We start from the raw sequence: 14,810 nt of genomic DNA on the forward strand, positions 1-14,810 counted from the left end.
ATTAAAAAAAGGATATATTTAACTTAAAAATTTTAGTTTTCTCGAATGGTGATGCTTTCCTTTCCTAGTTCATAACTTGTGCCTCACTTCAAAGACTTGTAAGTCCTCTTCAACCCTGTGGACTCTTGACAATGGCCATTGTCCATTCATGAATGAATGAATCATCATAGGCTTTCAATCCCGTGTCTCATTTCAAAGACTTGTAATTCCTATTCCACACATTCAGTGCTCTCGAAATGTTGTAGTGCTCATAAATCAGCCTATGGGGTTTCAATTTGACTGAGGAGCTGGCCACACATGACGATAACATCTCTAGTTGGAGAGCTTTGATTTTTTTTCCTCATTCTCGGGGGAAAACTATTCATACTATTAATAGTGATGTCTTGTTAATTGCATATGTGAAAATGCCCTAATGAATTGGGTAAACTACTGACGTACCAGAAAAACAAAATTGATTTTTTTTAACGTATTTTATATTAACCTCATTCTCTAAAATTTGACTTAAAGCATATATATAAAGATAATATATTTTTAAAAAATAGATCATATTTATTATATTTTTAATGTAAGAAATATTCATTTTTTTAATAAAAATTGTCACTTTTAATTCTTTATTCCCAATTATTATGACTGGAAATAACATTTTATGTTGATGTTTTGAAATAGTCACTTATATTATAAAATAATATAATTTTTATAGTACAAGCACATTTATGATAGTTAATGATAAATTAAATCTAATTGCTAATTTATACAATCTTTTAAGTATATATAATTAATAAGTTGACTCTATTCTTAATTGGTATAACATATAATAGAAAACAAAATAATGATAGATGTAATAACAACTTCCCTTATTAACATATTTGACAATTGTCAGTAATATGTTTATATATTAATTTCAGTTAGCTTTATTTATGGTCATTAACAATTAAAAATAAATATTTTTTGACAACATATAATATAAATAATGTATGCAGAGGAAATCAAATTCTATGTTTTAGTGAAAAGAATTTAAGGATGGGAAAATCATATTCTAAGATTTATCTTGATTCAACGATCAATTATTTGTGGCCTATGTCTAGTCTTAAAAGAATATTTAAAATTTTTCCAATATACCAAGGACCATTTATAATATTCATTTATAATCTTTGGGATATCTCACCCAAAATAAATGAAACTTCATGCTTTTCACCCTTAAGGTACATGTCACACTTTTAGAAATATCTCTACGCCACCCTCCCAACAAGAGAGATACATTACCCTCAATCAATTTTCTTTTGATAGGATAATTCACCCTCACAATAAGAAGGATGCCTCATGCTCTCGCAAACAATAAAAAAAAATCACAAAGGAAACTCACTATAATAGATTATTCAAATTAGATATTCAAATTGAAGTACTATCGTAAGTTTTTTTTTTCTATTTTAATATATTTTTTTTAAAATCATTGGCAATTTTTAAATCTTATATTTTCGTAATTTTTCAAAAAAAAAAAATCATGCTTCGGTATATATAAATTTTAAATACCATATATAAAAAAATAATCCACAAAAAGAATGTTTTATGCATTAAAAACTTGACTATTAATCTGTCATAAATTACAAGATAATCGATCAACTAATGTCCTCAAATGATTAGGACCTTTTTACGTTATTAACTTCAAATGATAAATTTAATTTTAAATTATATATAATGCCACTCTATTATTAATTAAAGATAAGCACCCAACGTTAATTATTCAACTCATGCATATAACATAGTTAGTTTATATTAATCTAATAATGTCATGCTTGATATTATATTTTTTTTAAAAGAAATCATTGTTTTTTGTTTTTGTTTTTGCTAAACAACGGGGCTAAAATAGGCTAATGAAAAGTCCTACCAGTCCAGCTCCCACAAGCATCTAAACAAAGAAAAGGGATCAATACAGGAGGAGCAACATCAAAATAAGATAAAGGTAAAGAATATTCAAGGCCTAGTTTGGCTAATCTATCGGCACAAGAGTTAGCTTCCCTAAAAATATGGGCAAATCTAATGAATATAATTGGTTTGATAAGATCCCTAATGTTATTAATCAATCCAATAAGAAGATGATTAGGATGTTGAACATGCAAAATTAGAGACAAGGCTTCTTTGGAATCACTTTCCACCCATATAGAGTGAATATCTTTCAAAGAAGCTAATTGAAGACCCAAAAATAGACCCCAAAACTCAGCAACAAGAGGGATACATCTATTTAATTTGCTGCAAAAACCAGATATGAATTTGCCACTACTGTCACGGATCACCCCTCCACAAGCCGCATCATCAGAATGTAAAGAAACAGCCTCATCCACATTGAGCTTCAACTGGCCAGAAGGGGGAGGAATCCATTTAACATGCACATAATCCTTAGCAACTTTGGCCAGAGGCTTGATCACTCCCCTATGACAATTCAACCAAAAATCAAAATCACACAAAATTCTATAAATGATCTGATTAGGAAAAGAAGAAAGTGATTGGAAAATAAACGAATTTCTATCTTTCCATAAATGCCAAATAACTGCACTAAATAGAGTAGCCCAGTCAGAAAATTTACTAATCCTAAAATTAGTCAAATTCAGAAGCAACCAGTTTGTAATCCCTAAGCTATGAAATTAGACTCAATGGTGAGGAAAAATAAAATGCTCCCAAACTTGCTTAGCAAAAAAGTAGTCTCTGAGCACATGCATAATGGATTCAGGAGCTTCTCTACACCTAAAACATAGGGGAGAATCAGTCATATGCCTATAATACCTTTCCTCGTTAGTAAGCAATTTACCATGGACCAATTTCCAAAGGAAGAACATAATTTTGGGGGGCCCTTGCCATTTCCAAACAGATTTAAAAATATCATGGTTATGCTTAGGACTTTGATAAGCCTTAACACACAGATGAAAAGCAAATTTTATTGAAAAAACTCCATTAGCTGTTAATTTCCAGAACACAGAGTCAGGACCCCTAGACTGAGAGGGGGAATAATCTGAGATATATAATTACAAATCTAGGAGGGAAGAACAAGATTTAATTTGTCCCAGTTTCAGCCCTTGTTATTAAAAAAAATAGCAACTGAAAAATCAAAATCAAAGTTAGAAACAGGGAATAAGGCAGTAGCAGATAAATTAGAAACCTGGGGATACCAATCATCTTTCCAAAACTTAACAGCCATACCATCCCTAATTATCCAACCTAAACCAAGAGAAAAGTTAGGCCAAACAGAGACAATGCTATTCCAAACATGAGAACTTTTATGAGTACTCCTACTACAAGGGAATTTTCCAAGAGTAAAATTATATTTTTGACTCATCACTTGAGCCCACAAATCAGTAGGTGAAGAAATCAACCTCCAGCACAACTTCATAATATAAGAGATATTTAAAGTATGAAGATTCTTAAAGTCAAGGCCTCCTTCAAGTTTAGGCTTACAAATTTCCTTTCAAGCAACAAGATGACATTTCCTCCCTCCTAGAGAACTCCAAATAAATTGCCTACATAGTTTATCAATTTCTTTATAGACTGAAATAGGAATCAGAACAGATTGCATTACATATGAGGGAATACTCTTTAAGCAAGATTGAGCTAAAGTCACTCGACCAGCTAGAGAAAGGGAGTTCATTTTCCAGAGAGACAATTTTTTCTGAATTTTATCTATAAGAAAAGAAAATTGTTGCCTAGAAGGTTTACAATGACTAATAGGAATGCCTAGGTATTTACCAAATTGGTTAGAAGGATGGATATCCAAATTCTCACTAATAGATTGAATTAAAACAGGATCTGTATTCTTTGAGAAAAATAGGGATGATTTGTTAATATTAACTTTTAAACCTGAGGCAAAGCAAAAATTATCTAAGACAAAATTGATAAGAGAAGCTTGCTGAATATTAGCTTTTGCAACTAAAACAATGTCATCCGTAAAAAATAAATGAAAAATATAAGGACCATTACGACTAAAAGGAAAAGGGGTCCACTCTTCAGCAGATGTTTTATCCCTAATTAAGTGGGCTAATCTCTCAATACACAAAACAAATAGATAAGGAGATAAAGGGTCCCCTTAACGAATACCTCTAGAGGGATAGAAAGGTTGAGATAAAATATTATTTATATTTAAGCATAAAGAGGGCGAAGAAATACTATGATAGATTAGCTGCACAATATCAGAGCTTATACCAATAAGATTAAGAGTATCAATTATAAAGGTCCATCTAATGTTATCATAGTCTTTTTCCAAGTCTAGTTTAATAATCATATATCCAGTTTTACCTTTTAAAGAATGAAAAGAATGAACCAAATCTTAAAGAATTAAGGAATTATCTATGCCTTGCCGACTAGGAATAAAACTAGTTTGATTAGGAGAAATTAAGAGAGGTAGATATTCCCTAAGTCTGTTGGCAACTATCTTAGTTATAATTTTACAGCTAACATTACACAAATATATAGACCTAAAATTTTTAATATATTTAGGGTTTTCAGATTTAGGAATAAGGGTTATACATGTTTCATTTACATCAGCAATTTTATAAGGGTTATGGAACACATCTAAGACAAAGTTAAAGATAAAGGGTCCTAGAAAACTCCACTGAGATTTAAAGAAGAGGGCATGAAGACCATCAGGGCCAGGAGATTTAAAATTACCTATGCTAAACAAAGAAGTCTTGACTTCTTTCATAGTAACAAGAGAGGATAATTTATCCCTAGCCTCCTGATCAAGGGGAGGGAAGGATATACCAATATGAAAGTCAGAAGCAGCAGGAAAATGATCAAAATAAATATTCTTAAAATAACTAAAAGCAATATTTCTAATTTCAGCAGGATCATATTGCCAATCATCTTGGTCATTTTTTAAAGCTTTAATTAAGTTTTTATGTCTTCTTGAGACAACAGCTCTATGAAAGAACTTAGTATTCTTATCTCTCAAATTTAACCAGCTAGACCTATAATGATGAAACCAAAAAGACTCTTCCTGATCCAGGATAACTTGATAATCATTGTTTAGTAGAATAGTTTTTAAAATATTAAATTCTTAATGGTATTAATTCTATTTTACCTAACATTGTTTGGCAACATTTGTTTCAACATCTCACAGGTAATGTTATGTTTAATTAAGTTTTTACTTTTAACAAAAACTATATTTATTAATTACTTTTTATTTTTTTTAAAATGAGTTATTAAAAAATTATTGCGGAAATGTTCTTTTTGTAATTTTTATTTTTACCTGACCCATCTAAATATTATGAGTTTTACTTAGTATATCTTTTTAAATACTTTGAGAGCAATATTTAGTCTTTCTAAATATCATAATTTTTTATTTTTTGGAAGGACCAAACAAGAAACTTGTGATATAAAAATATTTGGATGATAAAATTAATACGGGTTACCATAAAATTAAACATAAGAGATTATTCTATTGAAAAAAATATTTTAGGAAAAAATTTAGATGAAAAAATTAAACAAATGAGAAAATAATTTTTTTAAGGTTCGAAAACGTAATTAATATGGGTTACCATAAATTTCTAAGAAGGTAAAATGAAGACATGGATGCAGATCCATCTGAAGCTTCACAGGATGTAGTTAGCCTATTTCACGGATCACTATAATCAGTGAAATAGTGTTATATAGTATAGAAAAGAATAAAAGCTAATTTATTTATGTTTTAGTTTTAATTTTTAAAATTATATTTTAAAACAATTTTAAAAAATTATTTTAAAAAATGAAAATAAAATTTATGTTAATAAATAAATTTTATTTTTTTACTTAATTTTTAAAAAAGACAGAAAATAAACAAGGTTTAATTTTTTCTATTTTTATACACTGATGTTTTATATTTGTGTTGTTTGATGTTCTTTAAATATAATATAATTGTGTTAATTAACAACTTTACAGTTTTTTTATTAATATGAGAGACAGATAGATAGCCTTAGACATCGGCCTAACTTAATTAGGAGCCATTCAACAATTTCAATAAATAAATAAAGACTAGGAAAAAAAACATGATTATAGCTTTTTCATGTTATTAATATAAGAACTATTTTAATATGCTTGAAATATAATTTTTTGATATATTCTTTATTATTGATTAAGTAAGAATTATTAAAATAAAAGTGAGACTTACGTAATTTTAAAATTGTAATATTAAATAAATTTTAGTCAATTAATAATATATTTAAAAATTTATGTAAAGTGTGCTATTATCATTTATCTTTACACATAAGCTTTTGTAAGCACAATATACATTTATATTAATAAATAAAAATATCTATTCATATATTTTACTAAAGTAAATTTCTACCAGCTCTACCCTTATTTTCCTCTCTCTGTCGGGCTAGAATTTTGAAAAACTAAAAATATTGTTTAGAATATAATAAAAAAATTGGATCATAAAATCTCAAAATTTGCTAATGATATTATTAGGATATAACCTCCTGTTTTTCTTCGAATTTTAGGAATTCGAGAGGGATGGGAGGAAAAGGAAAAGCAACTCTTGCTATAATCTTGTATGATAAAATCTCTTATCGATTTGATGCTGTTTATTTTATTGAGAATGTAAGCAAAATTTTTTATAAATAGTTATTCTTGAGAAAGTCAAATCTTTCTATTTTTCATATTTCAATAAATTTGTATCTAAAAGTTTGTTTATTGGTCCCAAATCTTTCATATTAAACTCCTTAACTAATTACACCTTTAATTCTTGAATTTGATTTTTGTTAGAGCTTACAATTAACATGTCATCTATATATAATAATAAAATAATAAAGTCATTATATCCAAACCTCTTGTAGCATATGATGGTCTTAACGCAATCTGTTGTATCTAAAACTAATAATGAAGGAATTAAATATCTTATACCAACAACTTAGTGCCTACTTCAAGCCGTACAAAGATTTAATTAACTTGCAAACTAAGTTTTATTTTTCTTTTTTTCAAAACCTTCTCGTTGGAGTATATATATTTCTTCTTCAGGTTCTCTATGAAGAAAAACTATCTTTACATTTTGCTATTCAAGATATAAGCTAAATACAATACACATAGTCAAGTCTACTCTGATAGTGGTAAGTTGTTCGTGGACAAGTGTACCTGTCAAAAAGTAATAAAGAGTTCTAAAATAAATTTTGCAATATTGTCTCATAGAGATTGTTTCTAATTACTAAAAGTTTCTTAATTCAATTGTTTGAACTTAAAGGATACAAAAATAAAAATAAGGATTAAAATTAATATCGAAACACCCCGTGCTTGCTGTTAGAGTTTTCAAACCCTGATGTCTCATAGACACAACCATGCATGTCTATTGAAGCACCCCGTGTTTGCTGTTAGGATTTGGATGTGATAATGACTACCAAACAATTAAATAACGTAGCGTGTCATGTAGCGTCACATAGGGGTGCTAAACTAGTTTTACGTTAGTTGACTCAACACTTAACAAAAATAAGTTAACGATAAGGATTAAATTTTAATTTTTTTAACTTTTCAGAAACTAAATCTTAAACAAAAAATAAAATAACATTATAAAGACTTATCACAAAATGCCACATATTTATGGGAACAAAAAAATAATTAAGCTACAATATAAAAATTAAATAATAATTATTTTTAAAATATCAAAGATAATTAATATTAGTGTTAACTATCAAAACTAAATAAATATTATAACCTACTTTTATTTTAGATTGCATATAAATCAAGTTGGTCAGCTCGGTAGTTGCTAAAAGTTCGTATTTATTGTTTTTATTTTAGAAACAGACTTCATGAAGAAAAGGTTTGCAATGCGTTTTCTAGAAGACATATTAGGTACAGCGAATGGTGTTTCTTCGTCATGGTTGTCAAGTGTCATAACAAACTCGGTATAATACATGCAAAATTTTAACTTTAACTTTTAAGAAATAATAAAAATATAATTTTATTAAAAATTATTTTTATTACATTTTTTATATCTTTAATGTAATAAATATTTTATTTTTAATAAAATTTTATAATAGCTCTCTTCCGTCTAGAAGGCTTCTATACATATATATAAAATAAAATTTTATTTAAATTTAAAATATTATAAAAATTTTATATTACATTTTATTCTTTTAACTTTTATATTTATTAGGCTTTTTTTTCTTTTCAGAAATGCAGCCTTTTCAGAATAAAATTATGCATGTACCTTGAAAAGCTTTTCCCCCCGAAATATCTAGAAATTCTAAATTGAAGTCGATTACAAATGACTTTAATTTTAAATCTGATTCTACTTTAATCATTTTTTATCCTTCATTGAAATCGATTCTAGTTAATTTAGGTTGCTGATTTGTAGATCGAAAGAAATTGATTATAATTGACTTTCATAATACATTTAAGACCACTAAAATCGACTTCTGTTGATATTTGGAGACGATTATAATCAACTACTATATAGTCCATCCATGAGAAAGGCGAGGCCAGAAAGAAGAGAGTAGAGAGAGAATCGGGACTAGAGAGAGAAAGTAGGCCAGATAGAAGGATTGAAGAATAGCAGAGACAGCAAAAACGATGGAAGATGGATAATGATTTATATCGACTTAATTTTATTGATCATATTACCAGTAAGTTGTCAATACAGGTAAATTAATTTTTAAATATATTTAGTTTATTTATAAATAATTATTTTTGTATTTAATTTAATATATTATTAATTATGTAATTATATGTTTAGAAAGATGTATAAATGTTAATATTATGTTGTAAATTAATTATAGTTGTTTGTTATAAATATAATTATCATATTGAGAAATGCAAATAAAATTCTATAATATATTTATAATTATTATGATAATTGATTTTGGCATTGTAGTAATTTATAATTATAATAATTTTCTTATAATGTTTTCATTTAAATATTGTATATATTATTTTGTTATTATACAAGAAGCTCGAATTTTAAAAAGTAGGCGTTATAATATGATGGTTCCTCCAGATTCAAGAATGAAACCATTTCTTAGGCATGGTTTTTGACATGTTGCACATATGGTTCCAGTATTTGATTATAATAGGATACTCATAAGTGCACCTGTAGAACGTTGGAGGCCTGAGTCACATACATTTCATTTTACATACGGAGAATATACGATCACTTTGGAGAATGTTGTATTTTAGCTAAACCATTTCTTAGGCATGGTTTTTGACATGTTGCACATATAGTTCCAGTATTTGATTATAATAGAACACTCATTAGTGCACTTGTAGAACGTTGGAGGCCTGAGTCACATACATACGGAGAATATACGATCACTTTGGAGGATGTTGTGTTTTAGCTAGGCTTACGTGTGGATGGAGTCCCTGTGAGTGGTTGCATTAGAGCATGAGCGAAATTTTATAATCGGAATATATGGACATTGTGTAAAGATTTACTTGGAGCAGTTCCTGATGAGAGAAATATAAAAGGATTTTCTATAAATTTACAGTGGTTCACAGATATATTTGGAACATTACCTCACAATGCTGATGGACAAACTATTATCCGTTACACTAAAGCCTATATAATGGTTCTATTTGGTGGGGTATTGTTTCCATATAAATCAAGATTTAGGGTGCATATGAAGTTACTACCTCTTTTAATTGATTTTACTGAGATTTCAAACTATAGTTGAAGTTTTGTTGTTCTAGCATCCTTTATCGTGAGCTTTGTTGTGCGGTGAAATACAATGTCACTAAAATTGCAGGTTGTTTGCCTCTTCTACAATCTTGGGCATGGTACAGAATACCTCAGTTAGCCCTTAGGCACCATCATTCTCTCACTTTTCTACTAGCATTGAGGTACATTTATTATTAAGTATATTAATTTTTGTTATTTATATATGTTAAATTTGCACACTAAAAACTAATTATACTCATTTCAGGTGAAAAAATTTTAAGTCATCAATGAGATCAGATATGAATAAGTTATTGCGATATAGGAGGATCATTGATTCAATTGGCATTAATGGGGTAAGTTCAAAGAGGATGTATGCTACTAACTTTTGTTGACTTTTAATTTTAATTTTTGGTCTAATATTTGGTTTTGATTATTTCAGTTTAGGTGGATGCCCTACAAAAACAATGAGATCAGGATGATTACACCTCTTTTCGTGTATGACGAGGCTGATGTTTAGGCATCTATGACTGCTTTTATACAGTTTACTGTGATTGAGTGGCACCCTGTTAATCACGTGATTCAACAATTTGGTGGAGCACAACACATATTAATTAGCCTGATAAATATTGATCAATTACATGCTAAGGATGGGAGGGGTGATCTAGAGATATGATGGCCTAATTATCACCAAACATGGCACACTATATAGGAGGCATGTAGGGAGCAACGAGTTCAATATCCTCTAGCTGATGATGATCGTCCCTTTGTCGAGTATTTCCAGTGGTATTTGTCAGTCGCTAATAGATTTTTATCATTGGATGGAGCCCTACAGAATCCAGAGCTTAGGAACTTGCTTGATGGTGTAGTACTACATGCTCTCCCAGTACCTGACATCACACACCTTGATGACGTTCCAGATAGACGGTATTTTAGCCATCGTTTGCATGCAGGTACACGTGCTAGTAGACGCTAATACCCCAATAAGGCGCATATACCAGCCGAACCCCTATCACATGATGTACAACCTAATGCATATCCCACTGTATAGCCTACATCACACGACGTATACCACCTGACACCCATATACCCCAGCCAACACTTTATGCTAGGACCTAGCCAACAATAATATATGTCTGGCCCTTCTCAGCACCAGTTCTTGCCGAGCCCTAGCCAACCATATATGACTCCCAGCCAACAATTTATGGCGGGTCCTAGTCATCAGTTCATATCTGATTCTTTTCTCACTCCAAGTCCTACGTAGCATTTTGTCACAGGTCTAGCCCAGGATGATATTGCACGACATATATCTTTCAATCCACCTTTCATTTAAGATGCTGAGGTTACAGCATGGCTACATTCATCTGAGACACATGCACCAGTTCAAGATATTCAACTACCGGATCATTTCTATCGACCATCGCCAACACATCAGGAGGAAGAAGTAGATGACCAATATGAGCCATAGGAGGAAGAAGCCATACACCATAGACCAGTGTGACATATTGTACATCGTCGTTGTGCAACAAGGAGTCACATTACTGGCCTTAGACGCAATAGGCGTGGCTTATAGTATTTCAGATCGATATGTATCGTTTTAATTATGCACTTTGTCTTTTTTTTTTTTTTTTATTCAAGCATGGTGGTGTAAGACATCTATGTTTAACTTGCTTTAAGTTTTAATGTAATTTGAAATTTATCATTTTTATATATGATTAGTTTAGCTTGGTTAAATAAATCGATTTGTAGTAGACAATAAGTCGATAAAAAATATATATTCGTTAGAAAAACTAGTAACATAAACAACAAAATATTATGATTACTACACAGGGAAAAAAGATATACTGTAACACATTATAACACAGTAAATCAATTATTTTGGCTACAAGATGAAGCATGTGGGCATGTCCGTCTAGTGTGACCGGTACCTCTACACAATCCACATCGTTTTCCCTGGCTCAAATCATTTTCATCCATTTCATTGTGAAACCTCGTTGAAATAATATAACACAGTAAATCAATTATTTTGGCTAGAAGATGAAGCATGTGGGCATGTCCGTCTAGTGTGACCGGTACCTCTACACAATCCACATCGTTTTCCCTGGCTCAAATCATTTTCATCCATTTCATTGTGAAACCTCGTTAAAACCGGCCGACCCTCAAGACTTCGCTTAAGTGTAGGATTTGGTCATATAGGAGGGCCAGTGTATGGTGGCCACATATCTTCATTAGGAATTGAAGAGAATTGTGCTTTGTACACATTAAACACAGACTCAATGGTGTAAACATCATGAACAAAAGAAGTCCAATCTCTTTGAGCGTCAGAGCACGCAGCGAGTGCATGACGACATGGATAATGTAACTTCTGAAATTCTCCACAGTCATACTATCGCTTTGTTAAATGCAACCTGAATTCCTGTTAACTACGACTTCCCATGTTATCTCTTTCAAACACCAAGTATTCTAACACATCTCGGGTCACTCGAGTGGTACTCATATTCCCAAAGTGTTTCCTATGCTCCTCAATTGCATTTAACAATGTCTGTGAAATGTTTTTGCCATTAGCAAGTTGCATCTTTACCTCTGTTCCATTTTTTTATGAACAACTCAATAAAATGATAATATGTTGACTTAACTATGGCTGTAATGGGAAGATTACGAGTACCTTTCATGACTGCATTCATACACTCTGATAGATTAGTAGTCATGTGCCCAAAGCGACGACCCTCATCAGCATATTGAGCCCATTTCGCACGCGGTATTTTGTTAGCCCATGCACACATCGCAAGATCTACATCACCCAATGCTCTAAACCAGTACAAGAAATAATGTTCATTCTTTGCATATGCTGCATTCGACAACAATTGCTTTGCATCTTTGTTCTTGAACTTTATTGCAAAATTTGATACAATGTGTCGTGAATATGCATGATAGGCTGAAGGGGGATGTCACCTACTATCTGTTGCTTCTAGAGCTGCTTTGATAGCATGATGCCTATCAGATATGACAAGTATACCCTCTTGTGGTGTCACATGATGATGAACATTTCTAAGAAAAAAAGACCATGCTTATTTTGTCTCTCCCTCCACCACTGCAAATGCTATTGGCAAGATATTTGAGTTACCATCTTCGGTAATTGTCATCAACAATGTTCCACTATACTTGCCATACAAGTGTGTCCCATCAATTGAAATCAATTTTTTGTAATATTTGAATGCCTCTATGTATGGTGGATAAGTCCAGAAAAGATGATGAAACATAAAGCAACCACAACATCACCAATATAGTATGGTCCATTTTGCATTTGGACAATAGTACCTGACATATAAGACTGCAAGCCACCCAACCATCTTGGAAGTTCATTATACGATTCTTCCCAATTTTCGTATATCATAGCAATAGCTTTCTGTTTGGCGAGCCACACTTTTCTATATGTTGTCTTGAACCTCAACTCTAACTCAACTGATGCTCGTAGGGTTTTGATTTTTATCGTCGGATCTGCTTGGATCATGGGGTATATGTAGGCATAAATAATATTATAATCCATTTGAGCATGTTGATTCATCGACTCTAGAAAGACACGTGTGTGGTCCTGTCAATTTTTGCACTTCCCATAACTACAATTTCTGGTGAAAAGTGACACGTATACTCCAATTACAGTCAATGTCAAACTTGACACACTTGCAATAAAATTTTATGTGGTCAGATTCATAAACTTTATACTGAACATCTCTTCGGATGATGTAATTTTTTAACAGCAAACGTCACTTCATTTTTAGAGCAAAATACTTGACCAAGTGACAAATTACTATCTCACCCTATACTCAAACTTGAACTAGACTCACTCACATTACAATGCATTGCAACTAAATCAATTGTTAAGTAGTGACTAGGATGATGTCGAGCTTGAGATTGGGATTGGAATTGAGATCGCGATATCAAATGTTTATCCAAATTTTGCACATCACACAACTGTTCAACTTCATCATCATCAATGTCCTTTTCTTCATCATTCTCAGTATCTTGTTGTGCCACAACAAAATCAAAATCTCTTACCAAACTATCTTGTCTTATTTCCTGTGGATTAAGAGATAATGGATTTTCAATGTCTCTAACAAAGTGCTTGAAACTTGAAGAACCTACCTCATCATGTGAATTGTGCGTGCATGTCATGGTGGGACATCTCAACTAATGGACCTACATTTGATACAGAAGGTGATTGATCTGGGACTAAGCCTCCAGAGCTAAAATGATCACCTTGTAATTCGACAAAAATCTCTATTGTATGAGCTTCAGCAAATGAGTTAAAATAACTAAACATGTGATCGATGTGCTCATCTTTCAATATTCGCCATCTTTTATATCGAATACCATTTGGCCCAATATCAATCAGCATCATGTAGAAAAGTTTTGAGACTTGTATATAGTTTCCTTCATACTCCTCCAGAATTTGGCTTTTCAACTATAGTAAAGTAATTGGGGAACAGACAACTAACCAAGCCTAATAGTCGCTACGAAACGTTTCTCCTTCCATTGTGTTTATAATCTTACCATTATAATATATAAATACATGAACATCATTCTCTCCCATTTTACTGAAAATGAACTCAATTGGTTGATTTTTTAAAATAATTTGATGCAAACTCCGGAACCTTTGTATTTATTAAATCAGCAAAGACAAATGGAATGATAATATAAAGTGGTTGTCAAAATTGAAATCTATTAAAATTGACTTTAAATTTAGAGAGAAATCTATTAAAATCGACTTCTGTGTTAAAGAAAAATCTATTAAAATCGGCTTCTGTGTTAAAGAGAAATCTATTAAAATTGACTTCTATGTTAAAGAAAAATCTATTAAAATCGACTTATGCACATATTAAAAGTCAATTTAAATCGACTTATATATTAAGTATACCCAAATTCACGTAAGTCGATTAAAGTTAACTTCTTAATAAGTCTTACATTATTGAAAGATCAACTTTTAATTTAAAAGAATTCTAAATTTTTACCAAAGTCGATTTTAATCAACTTTAACTATAACATATTTAAGAACAAATTTGTAAAATTTTTTTAAAAGAAGGTATTTATGTAATTAATTTTTAAAATTATTTTATTTACGTAAAAAATCCTCATTATTAACCCAGTCAAAATTTTTGTAATTTTCCTTTAATTTCTTGATCTTGCATTATTTGCATTATTTCGTGATATC

This window comes from Abrus precatorius, unplaced genomic scaffold (genome assembly GCF_003935025.1).
Source record: "Abrus precatorius isolate BTA unplaced genomic scaffold, Abrus_2018 Scaffold9, whole genome shotgun sequence".
NCBI classification, from domain to species: domain Eukaryota; kingdom Viridiplantae; phylum Streptophyta; class Magnoliopsida; order Fabales; family Fabaceae; genus Abrus; species Abrus precatorius.